Source organism: Brassica napus, chromosome C5 (genome assembly GCF_020379485.1).
Source record: "Brassica napus cultivar Da-Ae chromosome C5, Da-Ae, whole genome shotgun sequence".
Lineage (NCBI taxonomy): Eukaryota > Viridiplantae > Streptophyta > Magnoliopsida > Brassicales > Brassicaceae > Brassica > Brassica napus.
In genome coordinates, this window is record NC_063448.1 from 25,869,139 (window position 1) to 25,890,750 (window position 21,612).

General features: G+C 36.1%; 2 long non-coding RNA genes across 7 annotated transcripts; one reads left to right on the plus strand and one right to left on the minus strand.

Moving 5' to 3' along the window:
• Positions 1 to 1,666: 1,666 nt before the first annotated feature.
• LOC106398899 lies at positions 1,667 to 6,319 on the plus strand. Its single transcript, XR_007323604.1, has 2 exons — positions 1,667 to 5,610; positions 5,696 to 6,319. It is a non-coding gene; the product is annotated as an uncharacterized LOC106398899 (long non-coding RNA).
• Positions 6,320 to 16,484: 10,165 nt separating this feature from the next.
• LOC106401705 lies at positions 16,485 to 19,750 on the minus strand. Of its 6 annotated transcripts, XR_007323605.1 has the most exons (8): positions 19,551 to 19,750; positions 19,346 to 19,476; positions 18,811 to 18,961; positions 18,639 to 18,735; positions 17,914 to 18,570; positions 17,149 to 17,245; positions 16,869 to 17,051; positions 16,485 to 16,786 (listed from the first exon to the last, which is right to left on the minus strand). It is a non-coding gene; the product is annotated as an uncharacterized LOC106401705 (long non-coding RNA). The 6 variants fall into 6 exon arrangements; XR_001280522.3 differs by having other exon boundaries at positions 17,149 to 18,570; positions 18,811 to 18,970; positions 19,399 to 19,476; XR_001280518.3 differs by having other exon boundaries at positions 17,149 to 18,570.
• Between the last annotated feature and the right edge of the window lie 1,862 nt (positions 19,751 to 21,612).

Sequence of the window (21,612 nt, forward strand, 5' to 3'; positions counted from 1 at the left end):
TAGCCTGTAATTCACTCTCCAAAGGTGAACAGACTTTATAACCTTGCGCTTGTACTGCACCTTGATAACCTCCATTTGCATCACGAACAACCCACCCTGCTGTAGCCGGTTCCTGCGTATTGATAAAAGATGCATCTACATTGCATTTCAACTAATGTTCTGGTGGTACTCTCCATATTTCTTTTTGTCTTACTCTAGAAGATACACTATTGCATTGGAATGTGTCGGTTTCTTGACGTTCAGCATTCTTCCATTCTTCAGCATCACTATGGCATTAATCAAAACATTCTTCCAGTTAAGATGTCGATGCTGATATAATAACATGTTTCTGCACTTCCAAATTCTCCAAAGGACCCAAATAGAGAGATCTTGATAATGATTCAGTGTCGTTTACATTAGAGACTTGTAAACATGCCTCTAACTTATCTTCATAACTTGTTGTTAAACTATCAATGATAGTATTAGCTATCCTTGAAGTCCTCCAAATCTTCTTAGCGTATGGAGAATTAAAAAAGAGATGTTCCTCTGTTTCTTCTTCCAACCAGCATCTTTTACATATAACATCCATCGTTACATGCCGTCGTCTCAAATTATTTCCAGTAACAATACTTCGTGATTCTATTCTCAACAGAAAATGTTTCAGTTTTGCTGGTACATGTGCCTTCCATATTTTTTCTTTCAGAGCGACAGTTCCATAAGTTGGTGGGGATGAAGTTGTTATCAGGGGATAAATTGCCAACCAGTAGCCTGATTTCACCGAATAGAGACCATTTTCATTGTAGTGCCAACCCAATAGATCATGTTCCACCTTAGAACTAATTTTAGTGCCAATATCTTCTCTATATCTTCATCCACAACATCATCTTCTCTGAGTTTACCTAGTTCCATCCCGTTTTGTTAGCATTGAAATACTCACTAACCTTCATATTGAGATTGACTTCTCTCTTTGGCAGTGTAGGTCTTGGAGGGTGTACACTTAACCATGAATCCGCCCACATCTTTGTTGTCATCCAATTTCCAATTATGTATCTCATTCCTTTGACTATCACCTCCTTACCATGAAGAATTGATTTCCGAGCATATGAAGATTCCTCTTAAGTGTGGCATTTAAAATATCTCCATCGGAAAGTAACGTGCTCTTAGAACTCTAGCCATCAAGCAATTTGGATTCTGCATTATTCTCCATACTTGTTTCCCTAAAAGTGCTTGGTTGAAAGTTTCTAAGTCCATAAAGCCTAGACTCCCTTCTTTCTTAGGAATATATAATATTTTCCAAGCATACCAATGTAGTCCTTTAATGAACCCCACCAAAATCTGGCTAAAATTGCAATGATCTCATCACAAATTTTCTTTGGTAGTCGGAAAATGTTCATAGAAAATATAGGCATTGCCAACGCAATAGATTTAAGAAGCACCTCTTTCCGTCCATGTGTAAGATGTTTCTGCTTCCAACCTTGCTCCACTTTCTTAACCTTATCAACAATGTATGCAAACATCTTGCTCTTTTTTTATCCAAACTGCTCTGGCAATCCTAAATACTTTCCTATACTACCTTCATTATGGATGCCAAAGACATTTCTCATTCTTGTTTTAACTTCAGCGCGAACCTTGCTCCCAAAAGTAATTGTAGACTTACAGAGGTTGATTGTCTGACCGGAGACTGATTCATGTTTGAAAAAATATCCTTTAACTTCTTGGCCACTTTTAGATTGGCTAGAGAGAAAAACAGAGAAACATCTGTGAAAGCAAATGGTTAACTGCAGGTGCCTGAATTGCTATTTTAACTCCAAGGAGGAAACAGTCATTCATTGCTGTAGTAGACAGATGAGACAGAACTTCAGCACAGAGAATAAAAATATAAGGAGATAGATGATCTCCTTGTCTTAATCCTCTATTTGGTGTAATAAAACCTTCTAGAGCTCCACTTATTAACACTGAATATGTGACTGTAGAAATACATGACATGATCCACCATATCCATTTCTCTCAAAATCCCATATACTGCATCGTTTCTTGTAGAAATTTCCATTCAAGCCGGTCGTAGGCTTTTGTAATATATGTTTTAACCGCCATGTAAGAGTTAGCTTGCCTCTTTCGAGCCTTAAAACTGTGAAATATTTTGTGAGCCACCACTATACTGTCTGAAATCAATCTGCCTCGTATGAAAGCATTATGATTCTCCGCGACAATGTTAGGTAGATGGACCTTCAACCGGTTAACTAAGATTTTTGAAATAATCTTATATGAAACATTGCATAAAGCAATGGGACAAAAATCCTTCATACCCGTTGGAGGATAGATTTTTGGTATGAAACAGAGGTTTGTATGATTATGTTGTTGATCCAATTCACCTAAGTTGAAAAATTTCTCTTTTTCTTCCGTTATATCAGCTTTGCATTCTACCCAAAACTTCTGATAGAAGACCGCTGAGAATTCATCAGGACAAGAAGCACGATGGGGTCCCATATCAAACAGAGCATCTTGAATTTCTTCTTCAGTGACTCGGTCTTACTAAGTCATCATTCATATCCTGAGCGACCCGCTGTGTAAAACCCGAGAAAACCTCTTCATATAGATCCAAATTAGTTTCTTCAGAAGCATATAAATTCTGAAAGTATGTTGTAGCAACATCTGAAATTTCTTTATGACCTTTACATATGACTCCTTGATCATTTTGGATGAAACTAATTGTGTTCCTAACTCGTCTGGCTTTGGTAACTGCATGAAATTAACATTTATTTCTATCCCATGCCCGTAGCTACATAATTATGCTCTTCTGCTTCCAATAAATCTCCTCCTCTAAGTATGCTTGGTGAAGATCATCTTTAATAACATTCTTTTCCTCTGTAGAAAAGGCACTAGAAATGAAAGCTTTATCCAACTTACTCCTTAAAATCCCAATCCTTTCCTCGGTGTTGTTTCTGTTAAGTTTTTTCCATTTGTAGATAAGTTTTCTGCATCGACTGATCATTTGTGCTAGTGGTACACGAACTAGTACCGAACTAGTTGTGCTTGGCCCATACCACTCAATCCTATACGCACTGAATCCTGAAAGCCATCTTTATTAAACATACGGTTATCATATCTGAAAAATCTTCTAGGTATTTCTCTTTTTGCCGACATAAATGTAACCATTGGACGATGATCTGATTCACCTATCTTAAGATACTCCATATGAGAGACTGGGTAAAGATCAAACCAACTACCATTCGCCATCGTATGATCCAGATAACATCTAACAAGATGTTTTCCTCTTTGACCAGCCCACGAGAAACGATATCCCACAGACTGAAGATCAGTGAATTCACACACTCGCATCATCGTTCTGAATTCATGAAATGAAGCTTCAGGATGTATTATACCCCTATCTTTTCTTGATTACTGATTATCTCATTGAAATCACCAAGTGCAAACCAAAGTTCACTCCTTCTGTTTATACCAAGTCTCATCAGTTTTTTTCAAGTATGATGTCTTTACACTTGATTAGGATGACCATAGACAAACGACAAGTTCACTGCAGGAAACTTTACAATCAATGAGATTTGCAGAGCTAATAACAGAAAGCTGAACATGATGCTTAAAAAAGATAACCAAACCACCACCTATTCCAAATAGGGAAACTAAAACAGAATACACATTGCCAAGCTGAGCACCAACATCCTAACGTAATCATCTTGTTGCTTAAATTCTTATAGGCATATGATGTCCGGGAAATATTTCCTATCTATCTCCTTAAGCCATCGAACTGTCGATTCACTGCCTAGACCTCGACAGTTCCAACTGAGTGTCCTCATGGTGGCAGTGGTGGTTCTGGGCCCACCGCGCCTCTCTGCTCTGCGTGATCTGCTTCCTGTCCCTCTGCAACCTCTTCCTCGCCAGATCATCTCTTTCGCTTCACTTTATTACTCCTACTAGTTTCCAAGTCTCCAGATTAGTAAACTTTGACGCATTGCATTAGCATCTTGCATCCATGCTTTCCTCTTATGACTCATATTGCCACCATTGCGAACCTCATTGAACATCTCCACATGGTTGTAATCCTCTGAGAACATCATCTCTCTGTATGCTCCACTCCATAACTCTTTATCATCATTCTCTGTCTCCAAAGCCACAACATTGCACTCATACTCTGCTTGCACATGATCTCCCTCTTGTTCTACTTCTTCTGCTCTTGCCTCATCCTCATGTACTTCCTCTATTATGACCCCTTGATTAGGAACCATCTCCTCCTCATCATTATCGTCCCCAGTATCATCATTGCCATCATCTGGTCCAGGCCCTCTATTGTTGATAACGAAAGCTCCAGTGTCATGAGTGAGCAACCCAAAAGCTTCTCAAAAACCACGTAGACACTCATATTGGAAGTTGAGAAACGTGTTCACACCAGGGGTGAATTGAAAGTTTATCTGAAACTTCAGAGGATGAGCCACATTCCAATTCAACCTTACACGAACAAACTCCAATGTTCCACCAAGTTCTTCATTGTACTCCATCTGAATGTACTGACCCATTACTCTTGCGATATGACGATCACTTCACGATTCATGAATTGGTAAGGAATGCCTCGAATTTGTATCCAAAACGGAATGAAGTTAAGCAACTCCAAATCCATCAACGACATCCACCTCTGCAAGACAAACATTCGTTCAGCGTATGCCCATGGACCTCTCCGAATAACCGTCTCCATAGCCTCCTCATACGGAAACACGAATTGGAACCATCTCCTTTCAATGATACGACCACAAACAACACCCTCCAAACCCTAGGTTCGAGGCATAGATGCTACAATTTCCCGTAGGATCTGACGTCTTGGCATGACTGGTCTTCCAATGATGATGAAGTGATTCTCCTCCTCCGCTTGTCAGACCACCCCAAATTGATATCTTGAATTGATCTTCGTAAACCCTCGGACATTGTTCTCAGAAAGATGATAAAATTCCAGAAGTAAATCAAGAGATTTGCTAACGAATTGAAGGAAATTGTGGTAGAAACTTTCCCTAAAATTAGGATTTTATACACACAAATTCTTCCTAACGGTTGTGTAGTTACTTCATCACGAAAGAAAATGGTTTCCTTCGTGGGGGAGGAAACACATCATGGGTAGTTTCCGACAAGGACGCCCCAATCTGTCATCAAAATCACATTCAACCACGAAGATCGTGGCGAGAAAATTCAGGAACCCTAGCCGTTCTAAAATTGCTTTTACAGTCGCCATTGTACTTTACAAATTTTTTTATTGATTGTAAATATTACATCTAATGTTTTGAAATAATTTCTTTACTTGTTCTTCAAAATATTTTACAATAGAAACTATAATATATCACTAGAACTTGATACGCGCCCCCGCGCGGATGTTTGATTTAATTTGTGTTCAACTAAACTCATAAACCGCTGATTTTATAAAAAAATCTCATGTATATTTTTTATGTTTTGTAATTTACACATAGTAGAATATATTATTTTATAATATAGATGTTTGATAATAATTTTTTATAGGTAGGACAAGGAGATGTTGGTATTGCCTCTCTCAAGTTTGAGTACGAGAATGAAACTAGTGAGATGATTGTGGTCAAAGAACATGGAAAGAAAACGTTGCTTGGTTACCAGGAGGTGATTCACTTTCTCTCATATATGCATTTGCATTCTTTTTATTTTAAACTTAAAAATAGCCTAACAATGTTCTTTTACTATACAGTTTGAGGTGGATTATCCGAGTGAATACGTTACATCTATAGAAGGTTGTTACGATAACGTAGTTGGAGCTGGAAGTGGAGTTATAACAATGCTTAGGTTCAAGACTAACAAACGCACCTCTCCACCATTCGGACTCGAATCTGCTTCCAGCTTTGCCGTCCAGAAGGAAGGTTACAAGATCGTCGGATTCCACGGAAAATCCAGTGCCCTGATTAATCAGATTGGGGTCCATGTCGTTCCCATCACCGAGTGACCAATCATTTGAAACTATCCAACGAATCGTCCTCTCTTGTATCTGTCTTAGGACATCTTCATCTCTACTCCATAATTTACTCCAAAAATGGAGTATGAACAAAAAATAAAAAATTACTCCATTTATGGAGTAAACTTTTATTTTGTTGGTCATACTCAATTTTCCAGTCCATTTTTAGAGAAAATTATGGAGTAGGGATGGAGATGGTCTTACACCGTTATTTATGTTGCAATATGATTTGCTATCATGTTGTTGTTTGGCTTGTTTTCCATTTATGCAATCGCATGTAATAAGACAATGTTTCTGTTTCTTATGTCTACCTTTCTTGAAAGTTGACTTCAGCTCATATTTAGCAGACCCATCCTTAGAGTTCAACTCTTCACTGATGAAAACAGTCATGTTATTGGCGTTCAATTTAGTAGATAGCTTTAACTGCAAACCAAACAGTTAAGATAAAAAAAATCCGCAAGGAAAGTATGCTAGCATCTCTATGAAAATAGTTATTACCAGTTTCTCCTTTTCACCAGCTTTGTAAAGCAAGATCGTCCATAATCATCAACCTGACATCAGCAAATCAGTATTAGGTCATGTTAACAGTCATTGTTGCAACTTGCAGGTACGATTTGATAAATTTATGATGGTGTTTGATGATTTTACATTTTCTGAATGGTTAGAGAAATGCTTGCTTATAAATAATTTATTATCACAAGTAAAAAGATGTACAGCTAGGGGTGGAAAAAAAAAAAAAAAAAAACCGAACCAAACCAAACCGACCCGAACCAAACCAAACCGACCCGAACAGATCCAAACCAAACCAAAATATATGCCTAAACCTAGGCATAAAATTCGGAACCCGAAATCCGAACCGAAAAACCCGGCCCGTTATCCGACCCGAAACGTAAAAATACCCGAACGGGTCTTGTAGGGTGGTACAAAAAATATCCGAACCCGAAGTGTTATTAACCGAACCCAAACGGGTAACCCAAAAAATTCGAAATTAATAGTCAATATAAATATTTTGAAATATATATAAGTATTCCAATTATTAAATTCAATATTTGTGGTAATATTATATTTAATAATAAATATTAAAATTCTAATAAATGCTTTAAGTACACAATTAGTTATAAATAAGTATTTTCTAATTTGATCATTGAAATAAAAAGTCTACTCTCTATAAGGCAATACATATTGTTTACAAATGATATTTGTTTTCATGTTTGATTTAACATTTTATTGTTATTTTATCAATTTTATATGTGATTGATTAATTTTTATTTAATTTAGATATTTTTCTTTTTGTTTTACTTCAAAAATTTTGTTTTTTACTTTGGTTATATCCGAACCGAACCGATATAACCCGAATCCGTACGATATATGATTACTTTATGGGTTTTATGATGCAATACAATTTTGAACCGAACCCGAAGTGTTATTATCCGAACCCGACTCGTACTAATAAAATTTTAGTATGGGACCTAGAAGCGTAAACCCGAAAATCCGAAAACCTGAAAAACTCGACCAGAATGTCAATGGGTACCCGAACGCCCAGGCCTACTAAACCAATTGGTTCAAGATTTATCAACCCAAATGGCTCAGTTTGGTTTGGTTTTAAACCAAACCAAACCCAAAAAAACCAAAGTCTTTTTAATTAGATTATTTAAATATAGTAATAATATTAAGATTTAATATTGAACCATTTAGCCTACACAATTAAACATTTTATACATTTTACTTCTAAATTAATGGAATAAACACAGCTAAAAATAAAATAAAATCTCATACATTAACATCAAAATGAGAAAGTTATTAATGATATTTATATTAAGCTTGAAGATAATAATATAAAATTTTATTGGATTACATTTTGTACATATTTATTGTGATTTTTATGTTTAAATATTAAGAAAATAATGATTTTGTGTTAAATGATGATTTTTTATGTTTTTATAAATTATATTTTTGTAGTTGAAATGGAACAAAATTAAAAATCAACTCGATTGAACTGAAAAATAAAAACAAAACCAAATTAAACCGAACCAAACACAAACTAAACCAAACTAAAACCGTACTGGACAAAAACCGAACCAAACCGAACATAAACCAAACCAAACTAATTTTGGTTGACTTTGGTTAAAGTTTTCTTAGACATAAATAACCCAAACCGAACCCGTAATTAAAACCAAAATGCCCACCCCTATGTACAACCACTAAATATACACTTATGCTACATTTCGAGATGATATTTCATGCAGGGTCAGTTCTTAATTTATGTATTACGAACCTCAATAATTCAATATCAATATAGTCAAACTTAGAGCAGGACAAAATATTCGATTCACTTCAATCTGATGTAAATAAAATATTTTTGAGGTTCTTAGAGCTGGATCGAAATTTGGATAATTAGTTTTGATCAAGGCATTCAAATTACAGTACATACACGTACTTTTAGATATTGTTTTCTTACAACATATATCTATCTTATTAAAATAAAAGTAAACTTATATATTAACCATTAAAAGTTTAATTTATTTACGCTTCAATGCCACTGAAGTAATAACTAATCTTATCTTTAAATATTAACTATATTTTCCTGATTTATATACAATTACCTAAAATATATTCACAACAAATTCATGATAAATCTTAAATTTAATTAATACACCACAATTCGAAATCTATATATTTAGGATCTTCGTAATTGACAAGTCTTAAATTATAAATATACATGACTTAATAAATTCTAACAGATTTATAATCAACACTTTCCCAATTTACTTTGTTTTAACTTTTCTTAAAAATAAATTTTACTGAGTAATAAATATATAGATACGAATTATTATAAACTATTATAAAATATATTTTGATGCTATAGTAAAATAATGGAAATATGATAATATTTATGTATATATATTTAACAACCATAATGACATTATTACACCAAGTAATAGCAATGGTTAAATAAATTAATATGAAAATTTCAAATTAGTTTTAAATTAATTTAAGTAAACGTACATAAAAACTAAAAAAATCGTTTCATTTACAATATAATTTTGTCAAAGTTTACAATATACTTAACTAAAATAACTATAATTGTAAATAAATATATTTTTAGATTGATATTCAAAATTAATTTTCATATTTTCACATGATGAATATGTCTGATATTTTTATTTAGTTATGTGTGTCATTAGTTTTAGTAAAATAGAATTATATAAAACTCAACATGCATTTATATAAAACTAGGGCCGACCCGCCCTACGAACGGGATGATAATTTAAAAATAATGTAAATAGTTAGAGTAAATATTTAATATAAATCTTTATATTTAAAAATATACATATTAGTTAAATTATGTACATATTATTGTATTTGAAGACTAAATATACCATGTTGTCTTGATAAGTAGTTTTGATTTATTTATTTTTCATGGTGCCATCACATCATTTTTGGTAATTTTCTGGAGTTGGATGAATCTAAAGAATCTCGTGAGGAAAGAAACTAACTTGTAATTATAGATTACGTAAATATATGAGTTAAATTTATTATTAGGTCTGTTAATTATTATTCATGTAAACCGAAAATAATAATACTAAAGTATCGTATCTCGATATGTTGAGCCCCCTTTTAATTTGTTTTATTAATATATATATATATATTGCTTTTCATCGGAATATACGAATGACTATTTCTACTTAACAATATTATGGATGTACAATCTATGTTTTTGTTTTTATAATATTACTTTTAAATTTTTCGTTTATAAGTATGTTTGATTAGTTTATATTGTATGGATTATATTTTATGAGGTTATGTCATGCACCAGTTGTGTTGATTTATTTGAAATATATTTATTTTATTTGCTGTATAAATAAGGTAGTACGATATATTCCATGGCTATATTGAACCACTGGAACACATTAAATACATATTAGGGACTCTGTATTTGAAACCAATTATTAGAATAATGTGTCAGTTTTAATAGGATGTTTTCCATAAGAACATGAAACGTAGAATTGTAAGATAAGTCAGAGTCTTCTGTTGACGGAAATTTAAAATAAAAACAGAGTCAAGAGTCTAAAACTATTAGTATATGTATTTCTGAAAACGATGTCTTTGTATAATTTCAAAAGGGTTGGATATTAGATTGGCTGCTGTTCTTGCAATGTAAGTGATTTAGTAAATATTTTTTTTAAATACCAAAAAAAAACAACAGTTGTTAATAATAGCAATTACTAACATTGTCCAAAACAACTATAATAACTTCGACAAAGAGTTCCTCTAAATTAAAACCTCTTTCTCCACTATTTTATAAACGCTGACAAAAAAAGATACAATGGTATTTGAAAACTCAAGGTCATTCTCTTTTGAACAATTTCGATTGATTTATGTATTTATATATTATAATACGTAAAACACTACAAAATCTTACAACTCTAAACTAAAACAGCAAAATACTAAGAATCAGTCATTTTTATTATATAATTAGAATTTGGTGTAGACAACATAATCATATTCATGTTAACTTGAAGAAAAGAAATGGAGTCAAAAGAGAAGTATGGAGGAGTTTGGTTGAGTGTGCAAACTTAGAGCGAGGCCGTACGGATTTGGTACGGACGTGTACGGACCGTACGGACCAGGTCGACCCAATAATGCATAACTTGAACATTTAAGAAGATATGAAGTTGGTGCAAGAATAGGGCGCAAGGCACAAGTCCGGGCATGGTCAGAATGAGTCATGAAGGCTTTGTGCAAGGTTAGGGACTTAGAATCATGGTCTGGTCCGTATGGAATCAAAGAAGAATCAAGAAGATGCTGTGTGGATAAGAAAGGGAGCTGGCGCCAAAGACAGGCTGGAACAGGCTGGCTTTTGGCTGTGAAAAGAAGTAAAGGGAGACCATGTATCTGGCCTGATAAATGGGAAGATTCAAGGGAGCCTCACAGCAGCCAATCAGGCGCCAGTCTCCACCTTGACCAGATTCAAATAAGCCAATCATACAGCAGCAAGAACACAGCCAATGAGAGACAACGACCAGCTCCACTCTCCATCTGATCCATCCATTCTTCAAGTCTATTATAAGCCATTAGATTTAGGTTATGAGATTAGAAATGTAAAGGCTCATATATAAGCTTGTATTGGGCGATTTGTAAACCCTAAGGGAGTAAGGGGGATTTCCCCTCTCCACTTCATGAATGATAAACTTGTTCATGAATCTAAAACCCTAATCTTTAATCTCTTATTCTCTTAATCTCTCAATCTCTTAATCTCTGTTCCTAAGTCTCTTATTCTCTCATAAACACTCTTATCAATCTCTCTTTCTAAATCACCTAGAGAAAGCTCTCATCTTTCTCCATTGGAGTTTATACACACACACATACAACCAGAGAAGAGAACTCTACAAATCTCATATGGTATCAGAGCCAGGTTCATTAGAACCTGAGCTGAAGCTTCCGCAAGTCCACAGCTCACGCTTCTCCTCAAAACCAAACCATTGAGGCTTTCCCATCCGGTTCAGTCCCTTGTGAAAAGGAAGGCTGAAGCTTGGCGATTTCCCTTGGTTCCTCATCCTGTTCTCTACCTGCTCAGATGGAGATTATCCTTGGAGGCAAAGGTGTATGGAGAGGCCTACCTAACCTGACTCCAAAGCTCCTTGTCCAAGAGAACTTTCACATCCGGCTACAAGAGTATGGTGTCAAGAGTTTGGCGCCTAGATGTTCTGAAGAAAGGAGGGGTCTTTTGAGTTAATGGTACAAGATGGTGGCCATGAACTGAAGGAGAAGAAGGTGGGTGATGATCCAGACTCTCAGATCCAACAAAAGTCATGGCCGGTTTCACAAAATGCAAAAGGAATCAACCTGGTTCCTTGTTGTAAGCGATTCTATAAACCATCTTGATAATGAGCTTGTGTAGTTGACTGGTTGAGATGTTGTGATGTGATTGAAAACCTGAGGATTGTTTAAAAGATTGCTAAATGAAATAAAATGAATTTAGAATCTGTCCCAGGATACTTAAAGAGCTTGGCTTCCTAGTAATCCGAAAATCTTACTAGTTATACTAGGCTTACTAGCAGCAGTAAGCGCATTTAAAAATGTCTAGTAACTTATAAGTATTACTAGGATTACTAGATATGTTAATATGCTTAGCTCCGGTTCATAATGATGCTTGTTGTGATTGATTGAATCTGCTTGCATAAATGGATTGAAACCGAATTGAAAGCTGTTGCATATAGTCTTGTGGTTGTCTTACATTGAAGCATTAGATTCATGTCTAAATGCTGAGTAAAGAAGCTTTAAAAATGCCTAAGTAGCTTGCATAAATCTGGAAAAGAAAGTGCTTGTGCTTAGAGAGGTTGCTTGCAAAGATAGAACTTGAAAATAACTTGTTTAACCTGTTGCAATGCTTGTGAGATTGGGAATCAAACTTGATGATTAATCAAGGATTGATCCCAATACTCTTATCTTTGCTGGAGTTTGAGTGGTGTTTCAGGTTCACAAGAAGTGCTCTTGGCTCACCACCTATCCAAGACAAGAGGAAGACTTGATCCATTGTGTGGAGCAATGGGAAGATACTTCTGTGTAGAAGCCGGTTTAAGAAGCGCAGGCCACGAGGTTGTTGAGCTCCTGGTTCAAGACATACAAGCGGAAGACTTGACCATTGTGTGGAGCAATGGGAAGGTTCTTGTGTGTAGAAGCCGGTTTAAGAAGCGCAGGCCACGAGGTTGTTGAGCTCCTGGTTCAAGACACACAAGAAGAAGAAGGTCACCACCTAAGCCATGAGGAAGGCCGGTGATCTGAGGGTACATGAAGCTGAAGGCAAAAGGGTGGATCAGTGATTTAAGCGCAGCTGTTAGGGTGATGTGCTCCTGGTCTTGAAGTTCATTGAGGCTCAGTTCAAGCTTGGATCTCCCCTATACTCGGTCTCAAGCTTGCGGTGGGGATTCAAATGAGCAACCTGAAGAGCCAAAGTTCAAGACATGTTTCCTCCTTATCATTACAAGGGAATGATAAGATGAAGCATGTTGCCAACATTCTGTGGGAAGTCCACAGCCTGCTCCAAAGAGGGTAGAGAGGATGTTGTGACAATGGAGAAATGAAGCCTATTGCCAACATTCTGTGGGAAGTCCACAGCCTGCTCCAAAGAGGGTAGAGAGGATGTTGTGACAATGGTGATTAAGTGGGGCTAGAACAGTTACCTTCTGGTTGGGAAGCTATGGATCAGCTACTATATAGAGTTAGAGTAGTTACCTTCAGTTGGAACAAGACCTTCTAGTTGGGAAGCTATGGATCAGCTACTATATGGAGTTAGAACATATACCTTCAGTTGGGAAGCTTTGAATCAGCCCATAGCTACTCAAGACCATTGCAAGCTGATCATGGAGTGATCCAGCCGAAGTAGAGGGAAGAAGAAAGCTACTCAATAAGCTTCTGGTGTGAGATGCTTGGAGAGTGAGCTAAGGTATCTCCTCAGTGCAATGCGTGGAGAGTGAGCTGAGCTATCTCCTCAGTGCAATGGTGGTTAAGTGGGGCTGTAAGCATCAAGTCTGAAGAAGATGGAGGTGTTCCCACAAGAGTGATCATGGAGCTTAGTATGCGCTCACCTTCAAGCTTGGATCTTCCCTATACTCGGTCTCAAGCTTGAGGGGGAGTGTTGGTGAGCTTGCATGATAAGAGAAGGAGCTGATAAGCTCAGCAAGTGAGGGGTTCAAGTGGTGTTCCTCACCAAAGCAAAAGGAGCTAGGCATGTCTTACCTGATGGAGATGGCAAGAAGCCATGAGAAAAGGGAAGACTCAGGCCGGTCCAGTCACTCCTCACCAAAGAAAAAGGGAAGTTTCCCTTAACTCAATTCAATTCATCATTGTCAACATATCTAGTAATCTATCAGGAATACTAGTTTTACTAAAGAAGAGTTGTTAAGCATCATTTGAATCCGTTAGGAATACTAGTTTTACTAGACGGCAACATATCTAGTAATATATAAGGAATACTAGTCTTACTAAGACGGTCAATAAGCATGAATTGATTGAGTTATGTTCTTTGATAAGTACTGATACACTTGTGGAATAATGTATCAGGTACCTTACTTGGAGACTCAACAGAGAGGATCAGGTCGCTCCTAGCCTTTCAAGATGGCATGAAGTCCGGTGAAAGGGGGAGACACTAAACCGGTTCTATAGAAGAGTCCAAGAAGGTGTGGTGAAGTGTGCGCAAGCCTTGAAGTGTTGCTACACTTGTTTAGGCCGTGATCCAGAGCTTCCTGTGTCCAACCACACTGGTTCTAAGGCACGAGAGCTCACTGGCCAATCCCTAGGCCTTGGAGGCTTTACTCTTTTTTCCTCATCAAGGTTTTGTCCCAAAGGGTTTTCCTTGGTGAGGTTTTTAATGAGGAAGTTCTTCAAGGTTCTAAGCTTGACTTAGGATCACCTAAAGTCAAGTTTGAGGGGGAGTGTTAACTTGAAGAAAAGAAATGGAGTCAAAAGAGAAGTATGGAGGAGTTTGGTCAAGTGTGCAAACTTAGAGCGAGGCCGTACGGATTTGGTATGGACGTGTACGGACCGTACAGATCCGTACGGACCAGGTCGACCCAAGAATGCATAACTTGAATATTTAAGAAGATATGAAGTTGGTGCAAGAATAGGGCGCAAGGCACAAGTCCGGGCATGGTCAGAATGAGTCATGAAGGCTTTGTGCAAGGTTAGGGACTTAGAATCATGGTCTGGTCCGTATGGAATCAAAGAAGAATCAAGAAGATGCTGTGTGGATAAGAAAGGGAGCTGGCGCCAAAGACAGGCTTGAACAGGCTGGCTTTTGACTGTGAAAAGAAGTAAAGGGAGACCATGTATCTGGCCTGATAAATGGGAAGATTCAAGGGAGCCTCACAGCAGCCAATCAGGCGCCAGTCTCCACCTTGACCAGATTCAAATAAGCCAATCATACAGCAGCAAGAACACAGCCAATGAGAGACAACGACCAGCTCCACTCTCCATCTGATCCATCCATTCTTCAAGTCTATTATAAGCCATTAGATTTAGGTTATGAGATTAGAAATGTAAAGGCTCATATATAAGCTTGTATTGGGCGATTTGTAAACCCTAAGGGAGTAAGGGGGATTTCCCCTCTCCACTTCATGAATGATAAACTTGTTCTTGAATCTAAAACCCTAATCTTTAATCTCTTATTCTCCTAATCTCTCAGTCTCTTAATCTCTGTTCCTAAGTCTCTTATTCTCTCATAAACACTCTTATCAATCTCTCTTTCTAAATCACCTAGAGCAAGCTCTCATCTTTCTCCATTGGAGTTTATACACACACACATACAACCAGAGAAGAGAACTCTACAAATCTCATAATTCACACTCAACTTAACATAAAAAAAAATTTACACAAATTATATCTTTTATAAAAACTGATACATCAAAATTTATTTATGCTTATATATATTCTATTTTGTTATATATACTATTTATGTCAAATGTTTTTTGTTTATTAATTTGCTTATTGTTATTTAATGTTTATAATATATTTTATTGCAATTGTAATAGGTAAAGCTAATATAAATACTCATTATTTTAAGTAAAGCTAAATTATATATCTTATTCATATAACAAATTTCATAAAAAAGTAAATAAAACAACTTTTCAAAATGTTGTATGAGTTAAATACACTAAAACTTCTATGCAAATATTACTATTTACTATATCATTTTTAAAAATATAAACATAAAACAATATACTGCAATCTAACAACAGTTTTAATTTTATATTTTTATATTCTTAAGAATATGATTATATATTATGTGTAAACGGTTATCATTTCTTCGTTTTTACATCCTTTTGGTTGAAATTATTTGACATTATCAAATTGAGCCCCGAATTTTATTGCAAAAACCAAATTTAATAATAGGATTGTTAAGATGCTTTTATAAGGTCCATCTTAGTGGTGTAAGTCTTTTTATATGTTTATTTTATTTTGTTTTATTATTTTTGCCAAATTACATTATATTGTGTATCTTGTTCATAATATGTAATTTTTTTTCATATTAGTTTTTGATTTTCGTTTGAGGACTGTCGAATTCCTGACATATTTTTTTTTTTAATTTTAGACATTTTTTTTTATTTTTTGGTTTAATGTTATAGATATATACTTTTCCATTGAAAAACAAATATACACATTATTTCAAAAAAAAAAAAATTTACATTTTCAATACATTGTTTATTGGTAAAATGTAAACTTTAAAAAAAGAAATTGTCTTTTCGAGATGCTATTGGTTAAAAAATTTGGGATATAGTTTATTACAAAATTAATGTATCAATATTCATTTTTTGAGATAAAGAGAAAAATATCTTTTTGTTTCAAATATTTTTGTAAAAAAAAATATTTGATGTGAAAAATTATTTGGTCACGACTTACCCCGCTTGGACTACATAATAGCGAAAATAGTTTTTGGTGCGAAAATATTTCACGCATAAATTAAATAACAGAACATTAGAAAACAATAACGAAGAGTGATTTGTTAATGGCTCCATCAATTTCTTTCTCATACTATAAAACAAAATTTTTATACCTACTATAACATTAAAACTTGCCCACGTATCTTTCCAATTTCACAATATATAACACATTTTTAATCTGCAAAAATTCTCCAGCTAAAGAATTATTTGTTACAGATAGAAAGAGTTTTAGCATTTGAGATTACTGTTTACAACTAAAAAGAGTTTCCAAGTAGAGAATCAATAACAGACACTACTTCTACGCTTCTCTCTCTGTTCACCTGCAACACATTCTTCTTCTTCACCTGCAACACATTCTTCTTCCTCCTATGTCACCTCTCATACAAACCATCTGTTATATCAGAGTTTCAATACGACCATGAAAATGTATTTTCTTTATTGTGTGTTATGAGATATAAGGAGAGTGTGTTTACCATTTTGCAGATGTTTCGTCCACTCAGTGTCTTTGAAGCTTCTTCAGCGTAAGCTTGAGCTGCTTATGCTTCGGCTTCTGCTGACTCTGCTTCTTTGCAGTGGTGTTGATGCTTCAATTTTTCTCCATCACCAATGATGATAGACAGGAGCAGATATACGAATTCTTGGACATGGCTATATACCTGCAACCAATTTAGGATTAACATTAACATTAGTAGCCACAATATCTGTAACTCTACACCAGTCATAAACTTAGAGTTAAACATAAGAATCATCAACCTGGACAGCTGATTTCTCCCCATCAACCCCCATGACCTGAGCACTTTTCGTAGACCATCTCCTAAGCAAATATTAACAAACTCCTGGTATGTTGGACCTTGGTACATTATAAATAATCACCATCCATTAGTCAACCAACATTTTAGAGAAACTGTGATACATGATCGTTATATACAGATCAACATCAAATCAACGGCGTAACAGTTCTTGTTAGCATTCAATCAACCTAATTAACCATCTCATGAACAATGGTACAACTAATGAGCTCCACGAGCTGACCGTCAACTCTTTGATACATATCAAATTTGCTTGAGCTCTGTGTTTAAAATGGCGCTCGCCTTTTGCGCCATGGTGCGAGGCGCACTCAGGCGACGGCTCCATCGCCATGTATCTCCTAGGCGAGGGTGGGTTCCGTAAGGCGCGCGCCATGGAGCGCCTTGGCCAGAAGGCGAGCATATCCAAGGCGGGCGTAAGGCGTGCCATGGAGACTATATGTAAACCGGACTAAACCAGGTATGAAACCAAACCTTAATTAATAATTAAACCTTAGACGTCTAAAATACTTAAGCTTCGGGAAACTTAAATGTCTAAATAACTATGAAAGCCCTAGATTTATAAAAGACAAGTTACGTAACTAAACATAAACATAGATCTCAAGCTTTTTTGCTTAAGGTTAGAACTCTCTAGTCTCTACTCTTTCCAATCTCGTTTGTGCTTATTCTTCTAATAGATTCCTGTGTTACTTTGTCACAGATTAATAGCCACCTTATTGCGCCATGGCGTAAGGCGCAAGGCTAGGACCGTCTCGCCTTGGTGCGCCATGCGCCATTTTAAACACAACTTGAGCTGTAGAATTGTATATGCAAGGCAAGATCTCGTCTAGAGCCGTGTTGCTTGCGGCTTTCTCTACTAATACACTCCGTGCTACACATGTGTCTGTAGTTGCACTAATGCTCAAAGAAGCAAATTAAAGTTTTTCAATGAAAGAAGAAGCTAATGAACTGTCATGAGACATAATTTTGTAGCAGAAGGAGTGTTCCGCTCAAGATGAATGTAACAGTCACCAAAATCCATCCAAAAATCACATGGCTGCTGAAGAGGAAAAGATTCAGATAGTTCTTACTTATGAAAGCGCATAAAGAACGTTTCAAAGTTTATACTAACGTGTAAACAATGATCTGCATCCCATAAACTGAAGAAACTGGAAGAGAATATGATTAGGAAAGATCATTAGAGTTAATACAGTAGTTGACAGTTGAGAAACATTTGGTGGAAGATGATGAGCTTGTAGGAGTTATACAAAAAAACTTGAAAACATTACAAAAAAACAGATTGGTGACTTACCGAGACCAAGACATGTCAAGGTAAGTATAGTGATTGAATCTATGATATGCGCCACCCTCTTGCAGTAAAGATGATGACCTGTTACACATGTTTTCAAGATATTAACATAAGGCTTCTGTAACAGATAGTTTAGGAGTTTTTCTTACACGGAGAAAGTTTCTTATGTCACTGGAACTAAGAGATCAATCTGCTTCGGTTTCACTCGTTTCACACATCTGAGCAGCCACACAAACAACTGCCAGCCTTCAAATCGGAGAAAAACACTATAAGTATACTAAGAGAGATATAGAAGATGGTTTTGAGAGGAGGAAAATATACCTTTTTATATCCGCCTCTCAGAAGATAACCCACACATTGAAGTAGAGATGGCTAAAGGAGTCAAGAACATGTTTAGAGGTTAAACATTAAAATCTCTCTGTCATAGATACAAAGCAGTTACGCTGGTTGTTGGTCCCGAACAATCTAAGATCTGAACTTTCTATGTTATAACAGAAACAATAGTTAGAATATAAAGAGAATTCTAGCAAGAGAAAGAATATGAAGAAAGAGCTAGTAATAGCATATGCAGCGGCGATTAAATCTAGGACACGTATTACAGTCACTAACTCTCTCAAACACAACAATGGTGTCCTGGTGGTTGAACCATAACAAAAGCAATTGACAGAACATGAAGAAGGAGCTGCAATTCCAATTACATAAGGTTTCCAAAATTCATAACTCAATATCCAAACCAGACAATCAGATACTAAGTATTTCAATATTTAATGTGAAAGATTATGTATCAATCCGATTTGACTCAACAAAATTTTTAAGGTATATGAAGCAGAAGAAGAATCAGAGAATAGAGAGTGACCATGTTGAGCAATGAATCTGACATTAACCGAGATCGATGCAGAGATTCCTCACCAACACTCATCTCACACAAACTTTCCCCCTCCATTGTTGGTTGACCGTATCAGAGCTTGCTGTAGAGGATGATGAACCCTAGAAACAAACGTGGACAGTCATGAAGAAAGCGAAGGTCAGAAGGGGAAGGAAAGAAAGGAAGAAGACAGAACCTCAGGTCGAAGATTCGCAAAGCAATTCTCACGTGGATTGAAGATATCGAAACTCCATAGTTGTATCAGAGATCGAAAGAGAAGATTGATCGTTTAATTGTGGAAGAAGAACACCAAACCCTAAAAAATCTTGCGGCTGTCTCGCTATCTTCGGGCTTAATCATGTGAAAACATATAATTGAAACGATGAGTTTTGCTCCTGGGACACGTGTCAACTACACCATGAAAAGACTTTCCTATGTGGCTGAAATGGATTTTTCAAGAGTCTAAGATTCAAATCAAAGTAGTATTTTAGATGCCAATCAATTTCTAAGTGTTTCGATTCAAAGAGAATTCATGTTCATATTTAAGCTAAATGCATTCAATGTAATGAAGTGGTTTGATTAAGCTGACAAGACTCTAACACAATTTACTAGCAACTTTCAAGCAATGGATAAAAGAGGAGTCATAGGTTTAGGAATTTGATTTCAGATGACTAAGATTTAATCTAAAATGACAAATATTCAATCAACACATTTCCCTAAGTCTAGATAACAATTCTAAGCAAGTTCTTTGCCAAGACAAAAGCTCATTTACTCTCATTGATCAAACATCAAATTCATTTCGTTTGTGCCAATCAAGCAATCATTAAGAACAGATCATTCAACTTTCTAAACTCCCCTAACATCAAATGCCTTTGATAGGGTAAGCTAAGAGCATGTTGAGTTGGCTCAGACATTTCATCGAACATCTTCCGGGCGATGAAATGTCTAGATTTCCAATCTAAAATGGCCAACTCTAGATTAGCATTAAGATCACTCAATCAAGCAACGAGACATATTAATCTACTCTAAAACATTCTAGATCATCACTTAATCATCATAATCATCCTAACCAATGAATCCAAAAAGAATCTACTCACTAATCTTCATGATCAACCTTAAACCCATAATAGATTCAAGAGAAATCATGTTAAAAAAAATAAGATAGACTCAAATTACTCAAAAAAGAGAGATTTGTTGTGAATGAAGAGGGGAACTTGTGTGTATTATTTAGGTCGACCAACTGGTCTTTATATACATATGGTAATGACGGTCTAAGTACTGGATCGACATGAGATCGTACTTATCCTTAACTAGATAATGACTATCAATACGTAAGATAAACACCAACTATAATGTAGATAAACACAAGAGTAGATAGGCGCCAGTATGATCCTGCGGATGGGCTTGGCCCGTCTTGCTACACGGGCTGATAAATGGATCGATCACTAAATGGCTTATAACACTCCCCCTTGATTGACACATCCGGTCAAGGTTCATTCATGCTTTGGATGTTGCCTCATTAAAACATCTCTTGACAAACCCAAAACCCAATGTGGTAAAAGGGAAAACAAGACAGGAAAAAGAGTACAACACATGAACTCCCCCTGATGAATGCATCACCGAAGATCCTTCAGTCGACGCATGCCTATCTTCCATATGAGCTTCTTGAACGTTGAGGTTGGTAGTGACTTGGTGAAGAGGTCGGCTGAATTCTCACTCGAACGGACTTGCAATACTTGGACCTCTCCTGCCTTCTGAAGCTCGTGTGTAAAGAAGAACTTAGGAAGAATATGTTTCGTCCTATCTCCTTTAATGTATCCATCCTTAAGCTGTGCGATGCATGCTGTGTTATCCTCGTATAGGATGGTCGGTGGATCCTTTCCTTTGATCATACCACAAGTGGTACGAATATGCTGTGTCATGGATCTCATCCATACACTCTCACGGCTGGCTTCATGCATGGCTAATATTTCTGCGTGGTTAGAGGATGTGGCTGCCATGGTCTGCTTCATGGACCGCCAGGATATAGCTGTCCCACCGTGTGTAAAAACATAACCAGTCTGAGATCTAGCATAATGTGGATCAGAGAGATAACCTGCATCAGCAAAACCAACTAAATCTTCCTTAGATTTGTTAGTAAACATAAGACCCAAGTCTTTCGTTCCTTGTAGGTAACGAAGTATATGTTTAATCCCGTTCCAGTGCCTTTGGGTCGGACAGGAGCTGAACCTAGAAAGTAAGTTCACAGCAAAGCTGAT